This window comes from Mesoplodon bidens, assembly GCF_964165515.1.
Source record: "Mesoplodon bidens genome assembly, chromosome: 8".
In the NCBI taxonomy this organism is placed as follows: domain Eukaryota; kingdom Metazoa; phylum Chordata; class Mammalia; order Artiodactyla; family Ziphiidae; genus Mesoplodon; species Mesoplodon bidens.
The window spans coordinates 12,806,452-12,825,490 of record NC_138165.1 but is presented as its reverse complement, the minus strand read 5'-3'; the positions used below and the strand labels follow the sequence as shown (position 1 = coordinate 12,825,490).

At 40.5% G+C, this 19,039-nt stretch overlaps 1 protein-coding gene across 5 annotated transcripts in view; it reads left to right on the top strand.

The window, feature by feature from the left end:
- Positions 1–19,039, top strand: part of NCKAP5 (NCK associated protein 5) — a 1,063,262-nt gene that overhangs the window by 452,329 nt on the left and 591,894 nt on the right. The window lies entirely within an intron of this gene.

Below are 19,039 nucleotides of genomic sequence, written 5' to 3'. Positions count from 1 at the left end.
AAGTGAGCACAAAGAACATCTGTCTTTATCAAATTAGGTATGAAAAGAAATATTTAAGTATAATTAAGATATAAAAGGGTAATGGTAAACCTCAAAAAATTAGAGTGACTACATCTAGAAAGAAATTTCTGAAGAGAGTTCCATTTTGAAAGGATTATGATTAAAATCCATGTAGGAAAAAAGACCATAGACTTGCTTTATTTTTTTGGCTTGTCTACCATTTTCCTATTGAGGGAGCCGCAAATGAAAAATCTTAAATGGAAGGAAACTCTTAACCCTGAATTGCCACTCCCAGCCTGTGGTGTATGTACAGCCTCAGAAAAAACTCAGGCACTGATGACATTACAAGTGATGGGACTTCACATGCTTTCTTACGTCGGAGAAGAGGAGAAATAGAGAAATGTAAAGAAGCAAACATTGCATTTCTTGGGGCTTATGTTGAACAGATGTTTATCCTCGTTGTTTGGGCATTAGGACTCCTTGCTGCCTTATTTAGAAACGCCTGCCTTCATGGGTTTTCTAATTTAAATCCATGGTATTAATCAAATATGATAGCTTCAGCTTGCAAATACCTAGAGCTGGAGAGGGCTCAGATAAGTTGAACGTGTTGAAAAATGAAGCCCCCAGCCATGGAATCCGCGAGGGTGAGAAATAGTTTTATTTTATGTGGTTTGCAGGGAAGGGGACCAATTGGACTTTAAAAGATTGTTTCCATAGCTACTGGGCTGAATCAAAAGAAAATGCTTTCACAGTGTTTTTCCCCTTGCTACCTTACTGCTCTATGGTAGCTACCAAGACAAGTCTTTTTCAGGAACCTAGTTATTCCATAGATGAAATGCTGTGAAATGCTTCAATCTAGGGTCTGTTGGAAGCAGACTTGCTTTGTTGTGAGAATCCCATCACCTATCCCAGATTTGATGAGAGCTGCCTTTCTGTTCAAAAGTCGTGTCGAAAGGTTCTTTTCCAGGTACAACTTTGTTGAGCAGCTCCCTAGCAATTGAAATGCTATTTCATGATTTTAAAAATGGGGGCTGTACTTAACTTATAGAGGAATCCAGCCTTTTTACTGCTCTTAACCTTTTTTTGTTTAAAGATGGGTACAGAGAATGATTTCTCAAAGGACCCTAAAAGTGATTGCTTTTGATGTTCATTAGAATAAGGTCGGCCAAAAACAACAGACACTTAAAATCCAAAAGTAACAGTATTAGGGCGAAGTTTTCTTTTTTTCTTTTGGACACAAGCTATACATTGAGGTATATCATGTTGTGCTAGTTTTATACTCATCTACCATTTGTGCCAGTGAGGCCCTGATCTTTTGTATAAAGTACTCCATAGTAGGGGCCTTTTAGTAAAACACCTTCCCAATAATGATTTGTAATAGGTGAGAGGAGGAGGAAGAATAGACATTCACTTTTGTTTTAATGTTTATGTGTCTCTCAGTTGAGGATTGTGCCACGGTTGAGTACCTCTATTGTTTTTTCAAGAATGTTTGTCCAGGGCTTCCCTGGTGGCGCAGTGGTTGAGAGTCCGCCTGCCGATGCAGGGGACACGGGTTCGTGCCCCGGTCCGGGAAGATTCCATATGCCGCAGAGCGGCTGGGCCCGTGAGCCATGGCCGCTGAGCCTGCGTGTCCAGAGCCTGTGCTCCGCAACGGGAGAGGCCACAGCAGTGAGAGGCCCGTGATAGATCCAAGCTGACTTCTAAGAAGGGTCTGGCTGATACTGCATGCGGTAGCTGTATTCTTTTAGGGGTTTACCAAAGTCTGCGTTGACACAGTTAATGGTGGCATTTCCATTAGCCACTCGCTCAGCCACTTTTAGTAAAGCCACAGTCCGATTAAGAAATGTGAGCTGGTCCTGCAAATACAGCTTCCAGGCAAATACCCTGCCCCCTCATTCTGACCAGGTGACTCCTTTGAAGGTCCCCTCTAGAAATCCTGGAGCCACCACTCTTTGTCTCTGGATGTCCCCTCCATGCTAGAGCCAGTTTCTTGTTTTTAAAGCACATTCACTTTTTTGATGCAAAGCCGTCTCCCTTTCTTTGGAGTAGACTGTGATTCCAGGAACAAGTCAAAGTTAATTTTTCTGAATGCACTACCAGTTGTTTTTGTTGTTTAAAAAAAGAAAAGAAAACGGTATTTACGCAGTCAGCGCTGACAGCATTGGTTATTTTCAGGAATTGGATGAGTAATTCCAAATAAAGATGGAGCTCTTTTGTCTTGATCGTGTTTATTTTTAATGCCCCAAATATTCCTATAATCTGTATCACTCATCTCATCCTGAAATTCAGTTATCTAGGAGACAAGCCCAGGGAAGGCCAATTGGACAAAAACACATTCCTGGGATATCTGAAAGAAGGAGGGTTATTAGCCCCCTGCAGATATGGGGGAAGAACAGAGTGATATGGCAGGGTAGATAAAAGTAAGAGAAAAGAAAAAACTATTTACTCCTCAGAATGAGAGGAGAAAGGATCTCGATAGACAGCCATCGTCCCAGGATATGACTTGTTGCATCCATTGCTGAGTGCTGGATACATGCCTCAATTTATAAATACAAATTGTAGTTTGCAAACACGATGTAAATAAATCTTCTCGGGAAGATCCAAAAGTCAGATTTCAGGGCTAGAAATCACAAGTGATTTTGATAATGGTTTTGATAATGTTTGAGCTCCTCAGTGCCCATATGAAATGTTCATGTATATTTACACGGGACTTTTTATTTATGACTGCCGAGTAGCACTGCTGATTCTGAACTAAAACCCCAAAGAGGGAGGGGAAGGGAGTTCTTTGACCTCTGAAAGCAAACAATTTCTGGAATGAAATTCCAGAAAATATCAATAGTTGTTTATAAGCACAGCGTGGGAACGTTGCACCAGAGGAAAGCCTGTGAGCTTCACTAAGACCTTTAACTTGCTCTCAAGGAGCCAGTTTTCTTTGCCAGTTAGTCCCAGACAGGAAACAGAAAGTGAAGCCCATGTTGAGGATTGCATTCTAGAATAAGAAAATGGCAAAGGAAGGAAGCTTAGAAACTCATGATTATTTCTAGATACACCGAAATGTTAGCAGCTGATAATGCTGGGAGAGTGGGTGCAAGGAAGCAACATGTAGTCAAATGCTTTTATTGGAAATAAGATTAATCTTCTATCCTGAATGAAAATAGAGGCAAACAGCAGCTATCCAGTGCGTGCTTTGTAAATCACATTACTAGGGCTTGCTTAAAGCATTCACCTAGTATTCTATATGGTGGTGGTTGGCAGGGCCTCCATATGCCAGCTTGGGCCTGAGCCAGGGAAACACACAGGAAGGCTTTTGCATTCCACTCCTGCCTGGCAAAAAGCACTTTTTGTGCGTGGCATAAGTGGCCAAGTTATTCGTACACAATGGGAAGCTGAAATTTCATTTCCACGTGAAATTAGTGAATAATGGCTTTCGAGACTCACTGAATAAGCATGTCCAAGACACAGTCAGCATTTTAAGTCTGTATACAGGACGCCAGCCATCTGGATGAAAAATAAATCAGTTATGCAGTTACATCAGGGGGCTCAGAGGTGAGGCCTGGGGAAGGCAAACATGTATGGGTGCTGTACCAAAGCTTTTGCTTTTCACCAGGGCTTTGGTGTGATCAAGGTTTGTCACTTCTGTGATTCCATGGCACTTTTCTACTGGCCTGATGTACCAAGCCACAAGCGCTCGTGCCTTGATGCGCAGTTGTGAGGTATTGTCTACTGTGTATCTGTTTAATGTTTTTATCTAACTGTTTTATTACTTTTTAAAATCTTTTCAAAATATACCTACACATTACTTTTGGATTTTAGGTTCCAAGAGAGTAGCTATTCTATCTGCGTGGCTACGTTCCTAACGGTAGAATATACAATTCTAGAGTTCACACTTTCCCATGATGATGAAATTTATATTTTTTCCAAATGGTAATGATAAGATCTCCTTTTCTGCTAAGTTAAAAATTGGTTGTTAAAAATAAGATTTGAAATAAAAGTCTGATTTCATTTTGGTAGAGTGTGGTTTGAAAAAATGAGACCAGGGTTATTTATTTAGAGACAGTAAGATCTTGGTCATTTGTCTGTGGATAATAATTAAGCTAAAGCATGGAAACTAAAATGAGAGAAGCAGATGGAACATCCCCTAGGTGAGTATGAACATTTGTTCTAAAAAATGGAACAAGTGCCAGCAAGGTGTATAATTATTTTCTTTCAATTACACCTGCTTTTTTTTTTTTTTTTTTTGCAGTACGCAGGCCTCTCACTGCTGTGGCCCCTCCCATTGCGGAGCACAGGCTCCGGACGCACAGACTCAGCGGCCATGGCTCACGGGCCCAGCCGCTCCGCGGCATGTGGGATCTTCCCGCACTGGGGCACGAACCCGTTTCCCCTGCATTGGCAGACGGGCTCTCAACCACTGCGCCACCAGGGAAGCCCTACACCTGCTTTTGATTTTTAAAAAATGTTGTCAAAGCAGTGTTTCAGCTTTATTTACCTTGCTTCGGTTTCCTTCAAAAATGCTTTGGAATTTAGCACATGAACAGGATATAAATGAAAAGTAGTGGTATTTGAAGGAAGTCAGTTAATGAGCTATAAAATAATTCCTTGGTTTAAGAACTTTGGGGGGTAGGAAACATCAGAACCTAGCTGGTACAATCAGATACTCTGATTTTCCTATAGTCTGGTTCTATAATAGAGAAGATTAAGAGTTTACAGAAAAGAAATGAAGTATCAGTAAGGTTTCTTTAATTTGCTAGAATTCCAGGGTATGGTATTTCACAGAATATATTATTCAAAATACATATCAAGAACAGAACTGTTTGTTTCATGCTCCTATAATTTTGTTGATTCACATGCTGCTCTAAATAAATGGGCCATCAGCTGGAGTTTCACTGTCCTTTGCAATTTGAGCTATGCACTGAAAATGTATTAGTTATAATGGGCTTTGGCTTGTAACTTTATAGTGTGAGCTATACACATTAATTAATTCTGAGGCAGCTGCTCAACACAAATTCTTTCTGGTAAACATAATAAGTGAACATATTTTGGAGGATGCCAGCACATGATGTATTAAATGCATTCTGATAAGGGCATTTGGCTTATTTGATTGGCAGGAATAAAAAATTCATATTTATGGGAATCCAGCATGATTAACTATAAAATGGTATTTTAAAACTAGTCTTTTACATTTTGGATTCTATGTATGATCTAAGGACCTAATAAAGGAATTGGGGTTGTTTATTAACCTGAAATAGGAGCTATAGGACAAGGTACCACGTAGACTGATAAGAGATGGAAGGGGACTTACTGACCCTCTTTTATCCATTCCTTTTGCTTTGTGATGAGACAACTGAGGCCAGATAGGTTGGGATTTATCTGGAACCACATGAATGGTAGGAGAATGGAAGCAAGAACGCAGCCTTTTGACACTTTGAATGCTGCCCCATGAATCATGAATTCATGGAACCCTGTCTAGATAAGAATGAGATGAAGTGAGAAGTTACTGCAAGTCCAGTTCACTTGGAAATAAGAAAGAATGTTTTGTTTTGGAGGGTACTCATTTGGGGCTGCCTAGAAAAACTTTGGAGTCTTTTCTGGACGTCATGTAAGGAAAGGCTAGAGAAGTATAAGTACTAGATGTTAGAGGTATTAACTTAATAGAGGGACAAGAAGAGTTCTTCAGCTGCCTTCTCAGAGCTGTGATTTCCACATCGCTTCCTGTGGTCTAGCTTTTCCATCCAATGGGATGATTCCTATGAAATTATGCGTTAAATTCACCCTCCTTGAGACCCATGCTGAAAACATGTTTCAGTGTTCCTCTGGGATGCTGGGACATCCAGACCTGCTTCTACGTTTGTTTCCTCAGCCTTAAGAAAAGGTATACTCTGAATCATGATCTTGTTTTGTTTTGTTTTTGAGATTTTCATTTTTTTAAAATTTTTATTGGAGTATAGTTGATTTACAATGTTGTGTTAGTTTCTGCTGGACAGCAAAGTGAATCAGTTATACATATGAATCATGATCTGCTGGAGAAATCATTTAGGTCAGAGCTTTTGAGATCTACCTTCTTTTTGTTATACTCAGTATTTTATCCCTGTTTGTTTGACTTTCGATTTGGAATTTTGGCCCCGCAGTCTGCACACATTTAGAAGAGTTAAGAAGGTGAATCAATTTCTCTCATGGATGGCACATGCCCACTTGGGCGTTTGCCCCTCAGAACAGTGTTGACCGAAGTCTTCTCAAATAAATGTGGTTCTCTCTGTTGACTCATTTGGCCATGTCCCCATGCAAAGACAGAAAGACAGATGAACCCAGAGTAGACGAGAGCTAGCAAAGTTGTATTGGAAACATGTTGGATTTTAAGTTGTGAGCACATGTATCTCATTGTTTACGAAAAAGTGAGGCACTCCCAAGTCTATGTCATAGAGAGGCTAGGCTTGGCTGTATAACAAATAAACTCTCAAATTGTCGTGACTTAGCTAACAAACAGATTTCTTACATATATAATAGCACTGAGTGTCTGTTCAGATTTAGTCAGGAGCTTTCCTCCATGCGGTTATTCAAGGACCCAAGCTGATGGAGCTCTACTGAATTCGAACTGTAGTCTCCAAGGTTGCTGTAGTGTTCCTCTCCAACCCAGTAAGCCAGGAGAGGGAAACTGCACGGAAGCATCTGTAGAAGGTTATTATGGGTCAGACCCATGGGTAGCACAAACCACTGCACTCAGACTTCATTGGCTGGAATGCTAACTGCAAGGGAGATAGGAAAATGTAGTTTCACTCTGAGCCTAGAAGAAGGGGAAATAGATTTGGATAGTTTGCAGTCATGCACGTACACACATGCACACGTGTGTGTATATGTTATGTATTATATGTGTGTGTATCTATATCTCTCTATGGGTATATAAGTACATATAGATATAAATATATAGATATCCACACATAAATAAATAGCTTTGTTTTAAATCTACTCTGGGAGTGAATGTGTGTTTTGAAAGTTATATCACTGTAGTTTATGTAGTTTATATTTGAATTATTGAACCTCTCTGCTTTCTTTTTCTGCTGATTAGTTGATTTCATGTTCACATTCTTTTTTTTTTTGCGGTACGCGGGCCTCTCACTGTTGTGGCCTCTCCTGCTGCGGAGCACAGGCTCCGGACGCACAGGCCCAGCGGCCATGGCTCACGGGCTCAGCCGCTCCGCGGCATGTGGGATCCTCCCGGACCGGGGCACGAACCCGTGTCCCCTGCATCGGCAGGCGGACTCTCAACCACTGCGCCACCAGGGAAGCCCCATGTTCACATTCTTTAGCCATGTGCCTTAGGTCCAGAATCCTTACAGATGTCCGAGTTATGCCTTCTTTCCGATTCCCATCAGCATCTCCCTAACAGGATGGCACCTTTACCGTAGGGCACTATGGAAAGAAGCCTGATGAGCAATGGAGATCAAAATCCCTTTAAATCCAGCTTGGTTGGTCAGAGTGGGCAGAGATGCTTCATGCTCAGCAGCGAGGCCCCCTCAGCCCTGGGCTCTTGGCTCTCGACAGACATATAGTGTGCGGGGGCCTCCTTGGCCATGGCCTCCCTGGGGGATTGAGTTCTTTCAACTGATCCTATTTCTCTCTGGCAGTCTCAAACACATGAAGTATCCCTATTCAGAACCTAAGTCTGGGAAAGGACATCCATCACATTCCTGTTGTATTAAAAGCAGAGGGAGATGAGAAAGGGATAAAAATAGGTCCTAATAAAATTAAGGTGTGTCACTTTGCAGAGGGAAACTAAGGTAAGTCACCTTTCCATCACTTGACCAAGCCAACTGACTTCAGGATAATGGAAATCATGTTCTCTCTCATGAGAGCACATGTGTTTCCAATGGCAGGGGGCTATCTCCTTCCAGTACCTCTCCCAGCTAGAAACACCACAGGCAGCATCCTGTACCTCCACCTTCCAGCTTACCATGTTAGTTTCAGCTAATTGTAGTTTGAACAGCAGAAGTCACTTGACAGTGAAGGCGACAGGTGCTGGTCCAAACTAGTCTGAGTTAGTGAGGTTTCCCTCCCACCCATATGGAATTAGAATTGCATTATTTTTCAAGTATTCATATGAACTAGAGCTGAGCTGATTGATACCACAGCCCCGGGACAAACTGTACTTTAATGTGGTGATGAGACCCCCTTTTAAGGGTTATTTTTCAAAGCCTCAGCCTCAGCTCAGTAACGTTTTTCTTCCTTTGCAGTTCCGTCTTTCATTGTATTTATCACCTTGCCATGCATTTGTTGACAGGTGTGCTCACCTGCTAGATGGTGAGCTTCAGAAAGGCCCTTCTGTGTCTCGTTCTCTTGGGAATCTCTGATGGCTGGCCCAGAGGGGAACTTCATAAATGTGTGTGGAATTAATTAATCTTGAATGAATAAGTAAATAAGTTTTATGTGAATAGATGCTTTCAAAATCTTGAAAAGCTTTTTAAAAATTCTTAGTACAGTGTTATAGAACTTCAGTCTCCTTTAATATCATTTATTATTCTTTTATCTCTCGAATATTATTATAGAACAAAGAACCTGCCTAGGCTCTTGATTCTGAGTTAGTGAAATCTGAATTAAAGTGGTCTTATCTGTACCCAGAAAGAGTTAGTTTGTTACACTTTTACACACGATCTCTGCTTAGGAGTATGTTAATTTTTTTGTCATAATTAATCATGGCAGAGTTTCTTAAGCAAGGCTGTGTTATTTCCTAAAGTAAATAATTTAGATTCATCAAACAGGAGCATTCCTTGTTGGTGAGTTTCTGCTTTTATGTGTGCTTTATGTTGCAATCCTGGTTTGTTACTATCAGGACAACTTCCTAACTGCAACCTGTGGAGGTAATTGACTTGTCACGGACATGCTCAGGTCTGAATGCCTTTTTTTTTTTGCGGTACGCGGGCCTCTCACTGCCGTGGCCTCTCCCGTTGCGGAGCACAGGCTCCGGACGCGCAGGCTCAGAGGCCATGGCTCACGGGCCCAGCCGCTCCGCGGCACGTGGGATCCTCCCGGACTGGGGCACGAACCCGTGTCCCCTGCATCAGCAGGCGGACTCTCAACCACTGCGCCACCAGGGAAGCCCTGAATTGCCATTTTAATTGGATTTGTTTGAAGGGTTTATGCCTAAAAGGCTGTGGTTTTCTAATTAGCAAGTTGATAGCCTACTTCTGACAATATTCACCTGACCTGGAACTCAGATGCCTTTTGACTGATTATAAATGATCTTAATATTTCCCATTTCTACTAGTATATTGACTTCAGCAATACCTTTACATGCAGTTTCATGTTTTCATATGCTCTTCTATGAAATACGGTGAATCTGAGGTCGATGTTTTAAACTGTGTTGTTTGCAGACACCTGACAGGACACTGGTTTTGCCTTCAGGTAGGTCAGATTCCTTAAGTGCCCACTTGTGCTGGTCACTTCACCAGCATTTTCCAAACCTACATTTTCTCAGAGCTAAAAACCACTGGTGGAGTAAGTACAGTCACTTTTCATAATTCATGATAGTGATGTTCTAGAAAGTTGCTGCAAACATTGACTTAGTGAATAGTGCGTCTTCACTCCTAAGGGAAATACAGAGTTAGGTTTCTGTGAGCCTCTGGTGATAACATCTTCATCATCCAATCAGTATGTCATCTTCATGTGTGTTCTGTGTGTGTTTCTGTTTAAAGATACCTTATTTAATATATATTGTCAATTCATTAACATTGAACTCATGGCCAATAGCACTATAACTCATACCTGAATGAAGCTTATCTAACACATATATTTTATCTGTAAGGAACATCATAGCCTTTTTGTACTTAGGAACGAGGAATAGCATTTGAGCAGTATATTTGGGGGCCATCTTAAGCAGCAAAACACAGAAGAGCAAAAAGCATGGCACTAAATAGATCGTGGAAAGGATGCTTGTTTACAACATGACAGCTGCAGAGCGTCGCCCTGTTTGACCTCAGCTGGCAACGTGGGCATTGGTGACTCACATTTTTTGCTGCTCTGTTCGTGTCTGCAAGTGGTCATGAAAACACCTCAAGTATTGAGTTTGGGATTGCAAATACATTTTACTGAGTAGGCAAATTTGCAAATGTGTAATGTATAAATCATGAGGCATGACTACATTATCACCCAAGTTTAAAGATGAAGAATCTGAGATTCAGGTGTTAAGTACCTTCAGTTCAGTAAGCATCTACTAAGACCTACTGGGTGTGGAGCACGACACTGAGGAAGACATGGTCTGTGATTCTAAACTTGGCCCCTAGTTGTCAACTGGCCTAATGACTTATGTCTATATTCATATAGACTGACGAATACAGTGCTTATTCTGTGTGAATAATGTTTATTCCTTAGTTCTTGCTTTAACATTGGCCATTCTTCTAGAAAGCAAAGCCCTTCTTTAAAACTTTAGATAAATATCTTAAAAGTTAAATTTGATGTCAGGCTTTCTGTTTTCTCCCTCTGAAAATTAGAATGAATCTATAGAGTTTAGCCCGTGACCAAAGGCTGAGGAGTCAAAAGTGGAAGAGAAATCAGCAAAATCACAAGCTCGTCTAGATTTTGTTCCTGACAGACTTTTCCAGATGTGAGCAATGTGTCAAGGAATTCACAATGGTCAGCACTGGAATTAATGTTCCTAAAGCTGGCTTATCCCTCATGGAGTATCAGTGCCATAGAGGTTTAGACTTGCCATTTTTCAAAACAGACCTATCAGGGTCCAGAAAACTAAGAGTCCCATAGTTTGAACAGAAGAGTAAACAAATACATTTTATTTAATGACTATAAGTTTTATGGAAAAGTAAACTTAAAGGCATCTTGTTGTGTGTTCAGATTATCCTTGTTGCTGATTTGACCCATTCAGAATAGATGCCTTGAAATTCTGCCCTGTACTTCAGCGGATCTAAGGGTATTATCCCATTGCCTCATCCCTTGTAGAAACTGGAATTCTGTCCTTGAACCTTAAGCCCTCAGCTGACCACCAGCCTTGGAATCCCCTTCGTAGAACCCTGCCTTTCAGGCACATTCTAGACGTTTCCAAATCTGGACCTTTACCCATACCCTGTCAGAATGTGCTTCTCTCAACCGCGTGCCTGAATTTCCTATGTTGAACTCTTAGGAGTGCCCCTAAGAGTAGGGGCAGGGGTTGCTCAAAGGTCCTAGCCTTGCTATCTGGCCCTTCTGGCTACAGACCCTGCTGGGGAATTATTGCTGGAATCATGCTTGGTTTGATCATGTTTCAAAAGCAGAGTAAAATTCCATTCGTAACCAACAACGAATTAGGTTCCACAGGAATCTCCTCTGGAGGTATGTGGTTTGAAGGAGTTTTAGTGCAATGGTTTAAAGTTCAAATGGCTGTTCATTCGGAAGGTCTTATTACTCATCTGTAAAAAGGATAGATTTGCAAGGATTCAATAAGATAATATAGATAGGAGCATAGAAGACAGTGGCTGCCACATTTTAATGGCTGAATAAGTGCTACCTAATTGAATTATGGCTTGTTCTTTACTCTTCCCCAACTCTAGCAGATTATCCACATAGTCTTTGAAATACCTGATCAGATTGTAGTTCATATGTAAAATGGTTGGTATTAAATGTAGTTAGGTGTACGTATCATGTCTGTAAAGATATGGAATAGGAAACGTCCATATTCAATAGATTGTTTATAAACTAGGACTTCTGAAAATATGCATTCCATTGGGATTTTTTTATTTCAATATAATATAAATGTACTTTGCAGCAAAATTATATTAATATGGGATGCTGGCCAGAATATGAAAATAACTTCACTTACAGAGTTGAACATCCTATTTATAATTGCAAGAAATGAGCATTGGTAAAATCCGGGACCCAAGTAGTATTTTACAATTTCTAGCTTTTGGAGGGCAGGGGCCATTGTGTCTGTGTGTACTTTTCAAAACCCTGTGTCTTCCATCTTGACTTAAATGTAATAGGTCAATGAATATAATGTTGAATAAAGACTTACAAGTTGTATTGTCACCCTTTCCTCTGCTTCTCTCTAAATTTTCTTCTTTTCTTAAAGATTTTCCTCCCCCGCGACTGTATACTGGCACTGGCTGATTTTGACAGCACTGCAGGTTTTCCCAGTGAGCAGCAGTTATCCATTCTTGGGTTCACATAACAGAAAAGCTGGTTTGTTGAATAGATTCAGTGTGGTTCCTTCTGCAAGTGCTTATCTTGTTCACTGGTTGCTTTGTAATTGTTATTACTTTGAAAAAGCATTTCTTTTTCATCTGGACACTCAGATTATATAGAAGGAGACTTTTTCCTATTGAGGTATATTCTTATCAGGATGTTTTTCTTCTATTTTATAAATAATAGTATTATTAGACATAGGATGAAACTCTCTTGTAGTTAGTGCCAAAGGAAACAATACAATGGGGCATGTGCAGTAGGGGGTGAGCCAGATAGAGCAGCTATCTTGTTTTCCTTGCTTCCCTTTAATCAATGCAGTATTCTCTTAAAACATTCTTATCCATCTTTTGTGGTCACTGTTTTGTGAATTTCCTTCCTTTCTTCCTTTTCTTTTGTGACAATGTTTCTATTTCTTTAATTTATCAAGGTGTCACATACAGCAGACCTACTGTATTATACTAAAGACATTCTCCATTTGCAAGAAAGTCTGTCTGTTGCTAGGTTTGCTTTTCTTTTGGACTAACTCGGACATTGCTAGTTATTTCTGCCTTTGATCTTAAGAATGTATTACAGCTCCGGACTTTGTCTCTCAGTAGTTTTTTTTTTTTTTAAATGAATTGAGCCCTTCCCCAAAGCAGATATTTTCTCCTTCTTTAATGGAATTCCTGTCTATGACTGTCTGTTTTTATTGTGACGTTCGACTACGGAGCCTTTCTTGGATGTGGGTGCCTACAGAATCCTTTTCTCTTTGTTTTGTTTTCACTTTTGTCTTTTAGACCTGAGAACGTAGCCAAGGAACAAAGAAAACAACAAAGTGTTTGTGATCAAGAATGGTTTTAGCTACAAATCTCAGGTTTACCATTATCCACTAAAAAAGTACATTCTTTCTTGACCTATTTAGTTGTAGAGGAGATGATTTCACAGAAGCCACACAAAACTTGAGTGAATGTCTTTTTAGGGCTTGGCAAAGTGGCTAGAATCAAAGCAAGGAAGTAAACCCCTTAGTAATTTACACATTCTATTTGTTTTCATGTAAAATATATTCATCTCCAGTACATTTCTTTTGGAGAAGCAAATTTAGAAATCATTAAAATGATGAATGCTAGAAATAACTTGCGCTTTGATTTGCTACCAAGACAGTCAAAAGCAGCTATAGCTACCTTTGGTGTATTTTATTTTCTGAAGATTGATCCTGTTTACTGCCTGTTGCAGTTTTTTGTTGGATATGATAGTCATTCTAATCACTATTATTTCAGAGAAAATAGCTGGTGAGTTACTTATCTAGTAAGTAACTGCCAAACAGAGCTCTTTGATGTAATAAATGACTTGATTTCTGTTTTATACCTTAATTTAGTTAAGCCCTGATACTGACTCTATCCTACCAATTTACTTCAGGTAGGAGCCTAGTTAAATGGGGCTCTGTTACTGTATCTTTCTTAGTAAGCTCTTTGGCTTTTGTGAATGGATCAGATTAAAACCCAGTAAGAGGGCTTCCCTGGTGGCGCAGTGGTTGAGAGTCCGCCTGCCGATGCAGAGGACACAGGTTCGTGCCCTGGTCTGGGAAGATCCCACATGCGCTGAGCGGCTGGGCCCGTGAGCCGTGGCCGCTGAGCCTGCGCGTCCGGAGCCTGTGCTCCGCAGCGGGAGAGGCCACAGCAGTGAGAGGCCCGCGTACCGCAAAAAAAAAAAAAAAACAAACCCAGTAAGATGCTCAGTAACATGGAGTGAATGAATTTGTTAATTGGGTACTTAACACATTTTTTAGTCTGTCCAGATGTATTCTTGTCACCAAGTGTTTTTCTTTGAAGCACTATTAACCCTAGAAAGAGCACAGTATCCATGATTCCCAAGGATAATAACTCTGGTCTATTGGGTTTTGCTCAACAGACTGTAATTTTTCTCGACAAGGTAGGCAGCCTCTTTGAGGCTCTATTTCCTCCTCTCAGAAACGAGGGTGGTGCTGTCAAAGATCTCTTTGGGCCACCACTTTAGTGGCCTGTGATTTCTAAGCTGCTTAGAGGGAGCCTCACGGTAACTTCCCCTCGGGCATAAGAGGTCTCAGTAGCTGCTTATCACACCCTCTAGAGCGGTCATCAGCGGCACCCCCTGAAAGCAAGTTGTGTGGGACATTCATCGTGAAACAAGAGCTTTTCCACAGAATGTTGTACATGAGCAAACTAAAGCCAGTCAAAACTCATGGAACAAAGAAACTTGTCAAAGTTATCTAATCCTTCACCCTTAGAAACAAAGAACTAGCAGCTGCTATGATCTCACTCAAACTGTGTTCCATGGACGGGAAAACTGTTGCTCAACTCTATTTCCAAAAAGATAGTGGAGGGCCATGGAGGAGAAATCTTCATGGCCAAAGTAACTGACTAGATTTTGCAGCAGGAAAACTGTCTGGAAACTTTGGGTCACTAATATTAACGCCCTGAATTGTCAATAAATGGATAAGATTACTGGAAGCAATGAAGAGAAGGAGAAATTTGCAAAAAGCCCAAAGGGCTACCAGTATAACAATAAGGACTGAGCTGAAAGAATCTGAGAGTCAGAAAAGCACTGGAGGGCTTCCCTGGTGGCGCAGTGGTTGAGAGTCCGCCTGCCGATGCAGGGGACACGGGTTCGTGCCCCGGTCCGGGAAGATCCCACATGCTGCGGAGCGCCTAGGCCCGTGAACCATGGCCGCTGAGCCTGCGCGTCCGGAGCCTGTGCTCCACAACGGGAGAGGCCACAACAGTGAGAGGCCCACGTACTGCAAAAAAAAAAAAAAAAAAAAAAAAAAAAAGCAGCACTGGATTTGATTAGTGCTGGCGGTGTTTCCTCTAGCCATCTTTTCTCTCGTGTTCTTTTCATGTGAGTATCTAGCTCACTAATACCTATCTCCCACCATTTATAGATGAATATAATTAAAAGAATGAACACGTCCATAGAGCTTATCCTGCGCCAGCCACTGTTCTACATGCTTTATAAACATAGCTCGTTAATTCCTGCAACAACCCTAGCAGCAGGGGGACATTGAGGCACAGAGAGAGTATGAGACAAGAGAGGCAGTATGTCATGTGACAAGCAGCCCCCGAATTATAGTGAGTTAAAAATACAGTGATATATTTCTTACTCCATCAGAAGTCAGTGGTGGGTCTGCTGCTTGGCTGCAAGGCATCCTCACTCCAGGACCCAGGCCAGCCTCTTTCTCAAACATTGCTGGTCATAATGAGAAAGATAATATGGCAGATTTTGTCCTGGCTCTTCAAGTTTCTGCCCCAAAGTTACACATGTTCCTTTCACTCACATTTCATTGGTCAAAGCAAGTCTCATGCCAAGCCTGATATCAGTGGGGTGGGGAAGTAAAATCCTCCCACAGAAAGGGGCAATTTGTATTTGTAAATGATAGCACATTCGATCACAGAGAGGGTAAGTAACTTCCCGTAGGTCAGTAAGCTGGTCAGTGGATGAGCTGGGATTCTGAACTCATGCAGTCTGGTTCCAGAGTCTGTTCTATTAACCACACCTCTGTTCTGCTTCTTCAGTTGCTTGAGTCTCAAAGGGAATGAAAATGGATTTTGAGAGCTTCTTATGAAATTCACACAGATCTTTTAGTGTCCATATTACTGAACAACAACGCACCATTAAAAAGTGTAACTTCAGCTAGAATTACATGGATAGCACAGTGTTAAGATGAGAATGGGGCTTTGGGACCAAGAGTGCCTGCCCCCAAATCCTGACATCATCAGTCACTACCCCCAAGACCTTTGGGCAGATACATAATCTCTCTGTGCCTTGTTTTCCTTATCTGTAAAATGGCGATAATAATAGTGCCCACCTTATGGTTAGGATGAAGATGAAATGAATTAATAACTAACTGTAATGTGCTTGGAATGTAATCACAATGTGAGTGTTAATTATTGCTATTATTACTCTCATTATCCCCTTTCTTAAATGTAAACAAAATTTGTTCAAAAATGACTGTTTACTTCTTCAACCACCTTCTGCCTTGAAGGTGGTGGGTACCTGCCATCCTTCAGAAAATGGCTTTTTAAAAATTTTGAACCACTCAGTCACTACTTGACTTTCCCCTCTCTTGTTTTAAGATGCAAAAGATGCCTTCATTTTTTAAAAATTTCCTCTCTCACTGTGATGATAAAACAGGCAATTTAAATGCTTAGGTTTAATTACCTATAAACTGAAAGTTTACAGTAACCTGTTTTGACAGAATTAATTTTGTTGCCTGGTTGTCATGCTATTATTATTCTTCAAAAACATCTGCTGTTGTTTGCATATGAGTTATTTTCCTGTTTTCTAAAACACTTTTACTTCTGTTGAGAGTATCCTATGTGGTCGTATATCTGAGAATTCTTTTCCTTCCCATTAGGGTCTTACCCGGTGTCACATCTATTAAATTATTTCACAGATTGGTTTCCATTCATTTCTCGTCTCTTAGACATTAGGTTCCGTTTTCTCATCAGTGTCTTCTGTTTCCCTCTAAAGTTTCCCATTGTTGGCTTTTAAGAAGTGTTTCTAGGGCTTGATAATGGCTGATTGGGAGAGACGTGAGTTATGGGGAGCCTGGTCGTGGGTTCTGTCATTCTGTCTCTAGACAGACCAGTTCCAGGACCACAGGTGACCCCTCTAACTCCTTGTTACCTGCTAGTGACCAGTGCACATCCCTGTAACAAGGGCAGCAGTCGGAGAGTGAGTTAAGTGTATTTACAAACCAGAAGGTGGCAGCCAGAGTAAGTCTGTTTGCAAACCACCCCCAGTCTGGAAAGACCAACTAAGTCAATAGTCTTATAACAGAGCAGGAAGACAGCACTTTATCTTATACTAGACATCACAGTAGCCTTAGTAAAAAGAAGATGAAGATGAAAGTACTAAAAATATCTTTGTGGCTAAGTTAATGTGTGCTTGTAGAGGTTTAGATATGAAGTGTGCCATTTGAGTCATTCATATAGACTTCTCGACCTTTCTTGAGAAGTGGCATGTAAAAGGAGTGAGTTTCTTAGATGAAAAACAACAAGAACAACTTTGCAGTCAATATTTTATAGTTCTACAGTCATAAATTCCTTCTGACTTTTTGCCTTCTGACTTACTATGGCTCTTAGCTTGTCTGAAATGTGACTGCCATTTCCTCTATAAAGACTTCCTTGATTCTCTTGGTCAGAAGTATTTAAATACTCCTTCTACTGAAACTATATGGCACTTGCTTGGGGCACCCATTATATTTTACCAAGCTACGTGTGTATTTGTATGTAGAGAGAGAGATTATGTCCAAACACATATAATTGATAGATTTTATATTAAAATATAAGTACATCTGAACGTATTCCTTTGCTAGGGTTGCCCTAACAAAGTACCACAAGCTGGGTGGCTTAAATAACAGAAATTTATTGTCTCATAGTACTGGAGGCTAGGGGTCTAATATGAAGGTGTTGGCAGGGTTGCTTCCTTCTAAGGGCTGTGAGGAATATCTGCTCCATGCCCTTTGCCTAGCTTCTGGTTTGCTGGCAATCTTTGGCATTGCTTGATCTATAGAAGAATCTTCCCAATCTCTTCCTTCATCTTTCCATGTAATTCTCTCTGTTTGTACCTATCTTCAAATTTACCCCCTTTTTTAAGGGCTTCAGTCATAGTGGATATTAGGGCTCATTCTAATGACCATATTTTAACTTGATTACCATAAAGACACTGACTCCAATGAGGTCGTGTTCTGGGACTTCAACATGTAAAGTCGTTCACATTTTCAGGGGGACACAGTTTAACTCATAACACTGGATATAGACACATTGTCTGTTTTCTAAGACATGATGCTTCTTGACTACAGGGATTAAGCCTTAACTTGTCATTGTGTCTTCCCCAGAGCCTAGCAAAGTGCCTCCGACATAGTAGGCAGCATAGTACTTGTGGGATGAATTTATGGCATTGCTAATCCACCCTAAAAGCCACCATTTTGTTGAGCAGAATTTACCTTGTATGTGTGGCTCATTCCACAAACGAAGAAGGAGGATTTAGGGGATAAACTATTCTGTGTTGCAGCCTTACCAGGGTCTTCATTACCTCCTTCAACTTCTTCCTTTAGGATCTCATAAGCCTTGTTTTTCTCAGCCTAGAGAGATGGCTTGAATCTCCTCGCAGATACTATCTTGGGACCTTCATGAAAATAGAGACAGAATGCGATTTCAGGACCATTGATAATTGAAAGCCATGGAAACCAAATTAATTGTAACATGAAGGCTGTTGTCTTACACACCCACAGGTATGCATTGCTCCTTAGGAGATGGTTAGCTTTGTGTTTTCTTTTCCCTAAGAATTCTCTTTCCATATTAAATGACATATCGCCCATTACTTTTGAATGTTACCAAAATTGATGGAAGAAAATCAAACACTATTAATGAAATTCTTTTGTTTTTCAGTTTTTTCTTATTTGCCAGACATAAGACAAACCTAGATGTGTCTTTTTAGTGGAATTTTAATGTTAAAAGGAGAATTATGGGTATAGAACATGAGAACATAGGAAATTCATGTTTCTTAGAAAATATGGAAACATAAGGAGTCCTCATTCAAGAATCTAGGCTTTTCAGAAGTGAAAATTAAGTTTAAAAAATTAGGTAGTTCTTCAATGATTCTTAGAAAGGTATATCTCAAGGAAATTTTTTTTGAACTGGCTTTGCACTCAAGGAAGAAGTTACCGCAAGAGTTAAGACTCAAATTTCCTGTATTGAAGTTGGGGGAATTTTTGGTTGCAGTGTGTATTTTAGAAACACACTAGGTAGGAGACTTTTGGGATTTCCTCCTGCCCAAGATAAAGGAAAAAGAAGAAAATGGGGTTCTTTTAACTCAGTATTGTATTCAATAAAGTTACTAGACCCTGTGTTTATAAAAA